Genomic DNA, 11327 nt, shown 5'->3' with positions numbered 1-11327 from the left:
CCCCCCCCCCCCCTCTTTGTAGGATGGATTAAATGTAATACTGATGGTGCTTTTGATGTCATTTCGGGAGCAAATGGTGCATGATATGTTATGAGGGATTTTACCAGCAAAGCCTCCTTTTGTGCTGCCTTGACCTTTGAAGTATTGTCTGCTGAAGAAGCTGAAGCCATGGCCATCTGGGCAGTTCTGAAGAAAGCTATTGAGCAGAAGCTAACTCATGTTATTGTTGAAAGTGATGTTAAAGCTCTCATTGATCAATTTTCTACTGGACTGTTTGATGGTAATTCGCGTACGGATGCTATTTTCAAAGACATTCAATTGTTTTCTTCAAAACTAGTAGCTTGTTTCAGATTTCAACCTCGTTTATGTAATTATGTTGCTCATGAGTTAGCTCAATGGGCAAAAACAAACAATGCCTCTATGTACTGGTATGTTCCTCCTGTTTGTCTCATTCCAACAGTTGAGGGATCATTAGCCTTGTTGAAAGCCTTTATCTATAAAATAAATGGACTATTTGATTTCGACAACTAAAAGGTGAAAAGTTTTAAAAATCTCATATTTCTCCATCGTAAAGAATGCATGCAACTCATGCGTGAGCGACTAATTAACTCAAGTTGAACTCAGTGTCATCTCTCATTCGTGTATAATGCTTACTAGCTGTTGAAGAGGTAAAGAAAATTTTCAACTGGTCTCAGAACAAAAGTATACATACCCTAATCTGTTATATACAAGAATGCAAAATGTGTTTAATCCTGACATGTGTGCCACAAAATTCCCGATCTAGTAAAATCTCAAGCTACGAAAAAGTGCAAAGTTATCCATGCCAAGACCTTGAGTCTTGGGTTTGGATACAAGGAAAACTTGGAAATTTATTTATTTTGTTTATTTCAGCATGGACTCAGATGAAGTTCAAATCAGTCTATTTGTTTGCATACTTTTGCGGATTTGTCATGTATATGTCCGTGGAGACGTGGGAGTGGGACTTGGGTTGGGTCAACCCACCCAACCCATGCCCAACCCGAACGTTAGGCGAGCATGGACAATGTACTTTAAAAGCTTGGGAAAACTCGGGTAAAATTTTAATAAAGCCGAGTTAAACTTGGGTAATCATGGGTACAAATATTTTTAACCCGAGCAACCCGCCCAACCCAAGGAACTATAATGTAGTTATATATACTATTTTTATAATTGGTAGTATTATCTATTGAGAGCAATTTTAGACATTATCTTCAAATCTAATAATGAAAATATAGATCATACATATCTCATTATTAATTCAATATGAATTTTTTTATATTATTGTCAATAACCATAAGTTATTTGGAAATTTAAGCTAAATACAATAATTGAATCTTATAATTACTAAAATTTGTGATGATCACATTAATAAAAAATAATTTTTAAGTCTTAAATTAGGCTTAAGAATCCATCAAAAGAAGTTGATATTGAAGAGACACTTGAGGAACTTGAAGAGATGGAAGTAGGTGAAATCAATGTTGGAGTCCAGGGAGGTGTTTCTCTTCCTCCATCTTGAAATGAAGTAAGATGCTTTATCATGAAGATCTGAGATAAGAACAAACCTTCAATTTGGCATTTGCTTAGTTTTTAGTTGTTTATTTTCAATTATGAAATATCATGTCTCCTTTATTAGTAATAAGTAAGCAGTTTTGTTATCATATGAAACATCATGTCTCCCTTATTAGTTTAAATGAATAAAAATGCCAAAGAGTTTGTTTATCTGAATGTTTTGATAATATTTCTTTAAAAAACTAACATAGAATATATTGAGTTGAGTGCTATTGTACACAAAAAGTGAAAATGAAAACATCGTTGGTGCATAGTTAACTGAACCTCTAGAACTGTCCATAATTTTTGTGTTGTAAATTATTAGCATGGATCAACCCCAGGAACCCGGGGAACCCGAGAAATATAACTTGGGAGGGATTTGGGTAGCACCTCCATGGGTACCACGGGTTCCATGGGCAATCTGGGCAAAGGATTTCTACCTCGGATCTGTCTCGGCCAAGCCTTCTAACCCGACCAACCAACCCAAGTCGCACCCCTATGGAGGCGTGTTATATGTTCCTGGTAATCTTTTTATTTTCCTTCCATGTATTTTTTTTTTGATCAGTAAAGAATTGATGCTGGCGAGTTTCGAACTCAGGTCACTGGTATCATCACCGAATGAATTTGCCACTGTACTACAATGGCACCTGCTCTTTCCATGTCTTTTATGGTTTAACTTAACATGCCAAGTGTCTGGGGAGTCCAAATCTGTTCACACTCCTCTAACTAGTGTATATTTCACATATTTTTATAGCCATCGAAGACTGGTGGTACGTTTATTGAGATAAAACCTTTGTCCATATCAGGTCGCTACAAACACAGATTTATGAGTTCTTTAATGTGTTTGCCTGCTCTGATACCAATTGAAAATGCGGGGGTCTAACAACCACACCCAACAATTCGTTTGGAAATCTGAGAGGACTTACTCCAATACACTTTCTAGAGAATCAACTAGACAGTCAGACTCAATCTAGAATAAAGTATGTCAAAGAGTATAATATCTCTAACTCTTAATTCAATCCACAATCAGAAAATAAAAATCTGCAAGCCCGATCGAATATAAGAGGAGTAAACTTGAACGGTACCAAAGACCAATGTTCAAGTGTAAATCAATGTAAATCAACAACGAAAAGTTGGATATTCTAATTGATTGATCTTAACGCACAACCTGCGATATTTCAATTATATAAAAATATATAATGCGGAAAAGAAATAACACAGACGCCAGAATTTTGTTAACGAGGAAACCGCAAATGCAGAAAAACCCCGGGACCTAGTCCAGTTTGAACACCACACTGTATTAAGCCGCTACAGACACTAGCATACTATTGATTAACTTCAGACTGGACTGTAGTTGAACCCTAATCAATCTCACACTGATTCAAGTTACAGTTTCGCTCCTTATGTCTCTGATCCCAGCAGGATACTACGCACTTGATTCCCTTAGCTGATCTCACCCACAACCAAGAGTTGCTACGACCCAAAGTTGAAGACTTGATAAACAAATCTTTCTCACATATAAAAGTCTATAGGATTGAATAAATCTGTCTCCCACATAAATACCCAAGAGTTTTTGTTCCGTCTTTTGATAAATCAAGGTGAAAAGGAATCAATTGATAAACCAGACTTATGTTTCTTAAGAATAGCTCAATATTATCAATCACCTCACAGTAATCTAAATTGTATGATGGCAAAACTAGATATTATGGAATCACAAACAATGAGATGAAAGATGTTTGTGATTACTTTTCTATCTTGCCTATCGAAGAAATAAATCTCAAGCCAATTTTACAATTGTACTCGTACGATAGAAACAACAAGATCAGACCACACAATTACAAGAGAAGTAGTATCGGTCTGGCTTCACAATCCCAATGAAGTCTTCAAGTCGTTAACCTACAAGGTCTCGAGAAGAAACCTAAGGTTAAAGGAGAATCGACTCTATCTATACAACTAGTATCACACATAAGGTGCGGGGATTAGGTTTCCCAGTTGTTAGAGTTATCCTTTATATAGTTTTCAAATCATAGTTTGCAATCCAAGTTACCTTGTTAATAAGGAATTCAATATTCACCGTTAGATGAAAAACCTGATTCAACCAAGCTAATATCTTTCAATCGTTAGATCGAACTTAGCTTGTTACACACAAATTAAATGTACCCTCATTTAGGTTTATGTAACCGTACCCAAACGTGTACACTCATGTTGGCTCAACAATTAGTTAACCGAGGTTAGCCATACGTTTACTCTCATATTAACCTTATTCATCTTATCCATAACTAATTCAAATGACTCAAATGAAACTAGTTAAAGAGTTGTTCAATTGCATAGAGGAACACGGTTGAAACCAAATCGGTTTGATTCACTTGAATAAATCATGAACATTATAGACACGGTTTGCAAAGATTGCATTCCTTAAGATTTAAATTTAAGTTCATGAACAGACCGATTTGACAAAATAACCAGCTTAAGTATGCGTATACTTAAGCAACCGGATTTGAGTTTGTTAAGTTTCCAAACTCAACAGAAATTCTGAGTTCAAAAACTTCCGGCAGTATGCGTACGGGTACGCATACTTAAGGTGTCTAGTTTAGGAGTTTGTAATTCCTAAACACACCAGATATTTTCGGTTCGAAAACCTCTACCAGTATGGGTACGGGTACGCATACTTATGTTGTCTCCTTCACCAATTTTGTATACACACAAATGCATACACTTGGTTCCCAGTTTATGGATTTATACACTAATGTGCGAACACACTATATATGCTTATATCCAAACATGGTTATCTCATCAACTCTTAATTTCAATCATTGAAACTTTCTGAGAGGATGTTATATATTTTTTGTTCACAAACTATTTTTCGTCAAAGCGATTTTCAAGTTATTGAAATTATCTTAATGAAACATTCCAAGGCAACACCAAATGATTGTATCACACAAACCATGTTAGATGTAACTCGACAATTTTCATATGATCTTATTCGGACTTTCATCACGAATGTAATATGAACATGGCTAAAGCCAAAACTTTCCAACACATATTTCGAGAAATATATAAGCGAGATAAACTCAGCTCGAAATCTCAAATTTGTATAATAAAAAACTATATCGTAACACGACTTATGTCTCAAGATAGGAGATAGAGTAGAAATAGACTTTCCAAGTGATATATGAGTTTAAGTCTCCACATACCTTTTGTTGATGAAGTTCCACAAGCTCTCCTTAGTAGTTCTTCGTCTTCAAATGATGAACGCTGAGAGATCTAAGCTCAACTACACTATCTATGTCCTAATCTGAGACATCTATAAATAGGCTAGAAATCAGGACATATAGTTTTGATGACTAACATTGACAAACATGCTTGAGATAGAAACGCATGCGAGTTCGACCGAGCAATGCTCTAACATTTCATAATATAGTTGTCTACCGATTATTCTATGTGAAGAAAACTTTGTTTTCTGTATCCAAACAACGCCATAATCGGAAAGTAAGTTCACTCATAAAATTTATGATTATGATAAACGAAAGCTTGTGTAACCAAATGAACGACCGATTATCCATAATCGGTAATTTTTAAAAAATTAATATACTTCTGATTACATCCATTACATAAATTTCAAACTACCTTAACGTTACAATCATAACTTCCAGTGACCATAAAAATTGTCCCTCTTGATTTTGTAACATCCTTTTTGTTCAAACCGCTTCTCTTAGAGGTCAACATACCAACGATCAGCAAGATTTCTCTGAAATTACGAATGAGTAACAAGTTATTACTAATTAATGTTTATATGAGCCGGAGTTACAAAAATACTTAATCGTTTTTCATACGTCGACCAAGAAAAATTGTTCCTAACAAATCGTTCCTCATTTTCAAGTTTGTCAATCTCTTTATCTAGCGTCTTCTTTCGAATCTTAATGGCATTGGATGATCTTCGAATTCGGTTACCATATAACGCCTCAAATGCCATTAAAATACGGTTCCATAACTGCTCTTCGGATTCCGATTTGTGGAGCTTCTGAACACGATCATGAGTAGTTACACTACAAAAACAGGTCCTATCAGTGAGGTTTTTTTGTAAGGGCGTCACAAATAGTGACTATTTGTGAGGGTTTTTGACCAACCGTGGGAAATAATAGGTTTAGTGGAAGGAACAATTTTCTTTTGTCAGTTTCGTATTTCCGACAGTGTAAAATAGGGCTCCACTTTCTATATATCGCAGATGAGAGAGGAAAAAAAAAAGAATAAACCTAAATCTATCTTCTTCTTCGCTCTCCCTTACCCTCTCTTCTTTTTCTTGCTCAGTCACGTATCCTCTCTTCTTTTTCTTGCTCAGTCACGTACCCTCTCTTCTTTATCTTGCCATGAAATTACACAGAGATCTGAAGAAATATTAAGGTAATACAACCTAATTCGTGTTGCCGTTCTTCTTGAAAAAAGCTACAAGTAACAATATGTAGATTCCTGTGGATTTTTAATTCGTTAGGTATTAGGTTTTTTGATTCATCTCCAGATTTTCTTCTTGTAAATATGTTGATATTTCGTGAAATTAAAAGTATTGATTCGATGTCTGTGTAAACTAGTGGTTCGTTTTACATTCCTGTTTTGTAATTTGTATGATTTGTTCTGTAAATCTAGGGTTTTATTTAGATTGGGGGTTTGGTGAATTTGTGTTTGTATGATATATTTTCATCTGTGTTAGGTTTATTTTCCTAATTTTGATTGATTTTTTACTACCGAGAAAGACTAAATTGTTGAGCTAAAGCTTGATTTATGCTTTTTGAATGTAGAATTTGCTTAGTTTTGTGGGTTTTCACTTGATTCATTGTTGAACTCTCTCGATCTAAAAGAAATTAAAGATAAGTGTGTTTCTCTGTACTTTGTTCTTTTATTTTGTTCCTCCTTTAATTTTCTGTATCACTAGTTTTTGTATCTCCTGATCTGAACTCCTAGTTTTTGTTATGTTTTCTCTATAGCTTATCGTTATTTGTGGATTCTTTTGATTTCCTTTTATATTTGTAACTGGATTTTTCCTTCTTCTTTGTAGGATCCGAAAGAAAAGGCAAAATTGGAGACTAGGGAATGGTTAAACACTGTGGTATGAGACATGGCCCTATATTTTTTTAAATGACGTACTGTGCTTGTCTTGAATAGTTCATTGGTTTTAATTGATGTCAAATATATGGTGGTGGTGGTGACGGACGTGGTGGTGGATATGGTGGTAGGAAGGATTCGAATAATGGGAGTTTATTGGTTAGAAACATTCCTATGAATTGCAGGTACACTTAAATTTTTTAATGTTTTGGGTATTTGTGGATTTTGATGATTTCTTATGTTTACTAATGCTATGGTGTTTAATTCTTCGCAGGCCTGAAGACCTTCGAATTCCATTTGAAAGATTTGGACAAGTGAGGGATGTGTATTTGCCTAAATATTTTTACTCACGGTGAGCTTTTCTAGTGTGAATTTTGTGTGACAATTAGTATTCGATTGCTCTGATTCTGCCGGTTTTTGATTTTTGATCAATTTTTAAATTGTCAAGTTGTTGTAGTTTTACGTTTTATTGATTAGATGGTTTCTATGCAAGTGTAAGACTGGTGGGTTATATAGGTGGGTAGACATGGGGTTGGGAAATTTGCCGTGTGAGTATTAGGTTCTTAAATTTTAACATGTATCTACTCTTGCTTGTTATGTTGTTCAGCCTAGGTAATTTCTTTATGGTGTGTCACTTGAGTGAAAATAAATAGGGTTTCTAGGGGTAGAGGAGAGGTTCTGCTTTTGCTGTATAAGGTCGATTGAATTATTGTGCTTGCTTTTTATGGTGAGTTACTTTTTGAACTGGTTTGTCAGGGGTATGTTGGTTTGAAGTTAAACAATCCCAAGCCCCAGTCTTGATGAAGAAGTTGCCCTGCATACTTGACTATAAAAAAAGGTCAGCCACTAAGCTTGGTCTGCTATGCTAGCTGCTTTTACATTACGGCCATATGTGAACTTCTTTTGGTGAAGTGCGCAAACTGAACTTTGATATAGGTAGGAAAAGCCTAGTAAGTGAAAATAATACCTCAACCACATGGTATGATGAGATTGCCTTCCCATGGTAGATAATCTCAACTTGGGGCCCTTACGCTTGTTGGTCAACTAAAATACTCACAAATTATGGGTTTTATATGCAGGGAGCCTCGAGGATTCGCTTTTGTGCAGTTTGTGGATCCTTATGATGCTGGAGAGGCTCAGTATCACATGAATGGACAATTTTTCTGTGGCAGAGAGATAACTATCGTGGTTGCTGCTGAGACGAGGAAAAGGCCTGAGGAGATGCGCCACTGATGCAGGCCAACTAGGTTTGTTAAATACATCTATTCTTGTGGTACCAAATGCTTTAGAAGCTTTATTTTTTTCACTTGATAATCTGGACACGTGTACCTTCCGTACAGTGTTTTGTGTCATCCTCTACCAGACATTATACACTAAGTGCTTGAGAACTTAGTTTCATCCCTTTTTTAACAGAAAATTATCAAGGACGTGCAGAGTTGTCTCAAAGTTTTCATGATGCTGAAAAGGCTTGTTTTGGTAAGAAGGTTACCGACAATTTTTATGATGCTGTTGTCAATTGCGTTGGCCTACACACAGCTTATGTAGCGGAACACAACATTGATGTTCAAGCTCTTGAGTCACCCGAGAAATTACTTGCTTTAGATGAGAAAGCTCACCATGCTGGCAGTAACAAGTATCAGCCGGCGACTGTGTTGGAAAGGCTACGCGCTTTCACATCTTCCTACTCAGATGTGATTGATGCGCAACAACAAAATTGGTTAGTAATATCCTAACGCTAAACTGTTGACTGTGCTGATATGTAATTTTGAGTGGGGCTTCTCTGCGTTGTTGACATCCTAGAACAAGCATATTTGAGTACTGAACTATGGTTTGTAGAAATCTGACTTGAAGGTTTGTTCTTGCAGATTTCCTCCTTGTGGTAATATGGCGATTTTGGTCGTTTAGGTGCTGTTCTGGCTGGTCTTCATCATATAGAGCTGATGGACTCCTCCACTTTGTTATTTGTTTAGCACTTAATAGAGAGAGAGATATGGTCTGTTAACTTTTTATTGAATAAGTGAAGAACCTAAGTCCTGTGCAACCGTTAGAACATCGTTATTAATTTGCTAGCCATAGCAAATTTATTTTTGTTGAAATTCATATGTTTCTTCTCAGCTTGACACCAAATGGTTTGACAACTTTAACAGAAGATAGATTGGCTTTATGCTGTGAAGAACCGTTTGGATTCCTTTGTTAATTTTACCTGCTGTAGCACATTTATTCTTGTTATCAGGGAAATTCATAAGTATTGGCACCCTTGTCAATTGATTGTTTTTCATCTAGATAATCCCTTGTCCCTATGGCCTATACACGTTTTCCATAAATTGTCGGCTTAAAGTATGTCGAAGCCGTTTATTAACTAGAAAGACACTCTTAGCCTTGGTGGTGCTATAAACGTGATGGATAATGCATTTAGCCGTTTATTAACCAGAAAGACACTCTTAGCCTTGGTGGTGCTATAAGCGTGATGGATAATGCATTTCCAGCGCGAGCAAATAGATGTCCCCAGAATCCCAAATCCGTTATGTAACAGTCGCCATATGAACACTATTGTTATTGGTTCAATACTTCCTTACCAGTTATCACCGATTAACCACGAACGCCTCTTCTTAAGATCATCATCATGGACTCACGAGAAAGCTTTGCCAAGTCTGGAGGAGCCAGAAGCATATTTAACATACATTACGCAAATACTTAGGTTGCAGTGTCCAGCCCAGCCTTATTTAAGGAATTCGAGAGAATGTATCCCAGATCCGGTATGTTCGCTATTCAAAAAGAAGTGATGAGTAGCACACTTGAATCTTTAAAATTGTTATTACTCGGCCTCCATATCACCAGCTTAAGGGTCTGATTTTATTAGCGAGTGGCCCAGCATGAAAAAGATTATGGCGTTTCCGCCCTGCCAATATTTAGCCTCCGTATTGGCTGTTCACTGACTAGGTCAGCTATGCTGTAATGCGCCACTACGCTTCAATAGTGCTTCACTAACCATACCTATAACACAAATCCACTATAGTGATGCTGAAATCCAAGAGAATTGAATAACTTGTTTGATTTCATTGTAGACAACTTAGTAGGTAGGAATGCTTTGGAGTGTCGGGATCATCAAGTATCCCATAAACCACTACAATTCCACGAGAACACTAACATTTTGTTTGCGGCTCATTGTGGGCAGCCGCCATATCCTTCAAATTGTTGTTACCAATTTAGAGCTGCGACTCCAGTAAGGGACCTCTCTTCCTACCATTGGGTTCCATAGGGATTCGTTCTGATAAACACGAAGTCTCTTTAGCAATTACATCGGTAAACTTGCTAATTAGCAAATCGTCGAATATCTTTTCTTAAAAAATCAAAGATCCGCAGGGGAAAACAGATTTGGTCGTGCATTAATTTGGTATCACTGCACTGCAAGGTATTTTATCACCGCTAAATTAGGGGTCCTGGAAAATAATTGAGGACCCCTAGTTACAGGACAAAAAAAGTTATGAAATAGTAATTGGGGGTTATCCCTTATCCCCAATTTTTTTTAAATGGCTAAACTACCCCAAATCATTAGTGGTAATTAGTAATTAAGTTAAGTTAATTAATTGGTAATTAATTTAGTTAGATTAAAATCAGATTTAAGGATTAAATTTTGATAATAGAAAAATTGTGTTTTTGTGTTGGAGAGAGGAAGCTAGTGAGTTTTGGGGGAAAATTTAGGGTTATTTGAAATGAGTGATTCTAGTGGAGGAAATGACGTAGGTGAAGATTCAAACAACATACATGATTGTGTTGATGGTAAGATTGTGTCAACTAATTATATGTATTGGATGTTTGATGAAGACATGTTAATAAAGGAAGCCTTGAATAATGGTGGAAATGAAGATCCTATTGCTCAAAATGAAGGAATCAATCCTCAAAATGAAGAACCCGAAGCTCAAAACAATCAGGTAAACTTCTAATATACTCTTGTAATTATATGAATGGTGCTCCAAATGGTCGATTCGAGGTCAATATGGAACTACTCAGAGTGAGTGTCGTTAGGTCGGAAGTATAATAAACTAACGACCCTTATGAGTCGTCAGTTATTTGGCACAGAAATAAACGACTCCAATCTTCAGTTATGAAAAATCGTCAATCAAGTTTGAAAAAATTGATGACTCCAATCTGCCGTTATGAAAAATCGTTAATCAAGTTTGAAAACGTTGACGACTCCATCTTTTAGGTCATCTTGAGTCGTTAGCTCAATATATTTAGAACCAAACGACTAAAAAACCTTTTACTCTCTGTAGCTATCACTCTAAGGGTCGTCATTTTAGCATTACTATATACTGACGACCCTTTCATATTAAATGAGAGTCGTTAGGAAAAAAGAAGAAGAAGCTAAAACGACCCTTAGAAATAATTGACGACTCTGATTATTCATTGACGATTCTCAAAGTAAAATTAACGATTCAATTGCTTTCTATTGACGACAGTTACACTTTTGTTGACAGAGGAGTTGTATACGAAGGGTACTGAGTCGTTAATTTCATAAATTGGTCGTCAACATAGGATCGTTAACACATCATTAATTAATTGACGACCCTTTCATTTTTTCAAACAGAGAGGTGGTTTGGCATAAACACCGAGTCATTGATGATTAAAAAGGGTCGTCGAAAGAATTGTTTTCACCTACGCCT

At 36.2% G+C, this 11327-nt stretch overlaps 1 long non-coding RNA gene across 3 annotated transcripts; it reads left to right on the top strand.

Annotated features, from left to right (window-relative positions):
- The first annotated feature begins 5824 nt into the window (after window positions 1-5824).
- Window positions 5825-8941, top strand: LOC113318772. Of its 3 annotated transcripts, XR_003344798.1 has the most exons (8): window positions 5825-5967; window positions 6617-6667; window positions 6795-6848; window positions 6938-7015; window positions 7420-7501; window positions 7743-7910; window positions 8077-8380; window positions 8529-8941. It is a non-coding gene; the product is annotated as an uncharacterized LOC113318772 (long non-coding RNA). The 3 variants fall into 3 exon arrangements; XR_003344796.1 differs by having other exon boundaries at window positions 6617-6848; XR_003344797.1 differs by having other exon boundaries at window positions 6360-6848.
- Window positions 8942-11327: the final 2386 nt, after the last annotated feature.

This window comes from Papaver somniferum, chromosome 10, assembly GCF_003573695.1.
Source record: "Papaver somniferum cultivar HN1 chromosome 10, ASM357369v1, whole genome shotgun sequence".
Lineage (NCBI taxonomy): Eukaryota > Viridiplantae > Streptophyta > Magnoliopsida > Ranunculales > Papaveraceae > Papaver > Papaver somniferum.
Note: the sequence above shows the minus strand (reverse complement) of the source record. Positions and strands in the feature narration are given on the sequence as shown.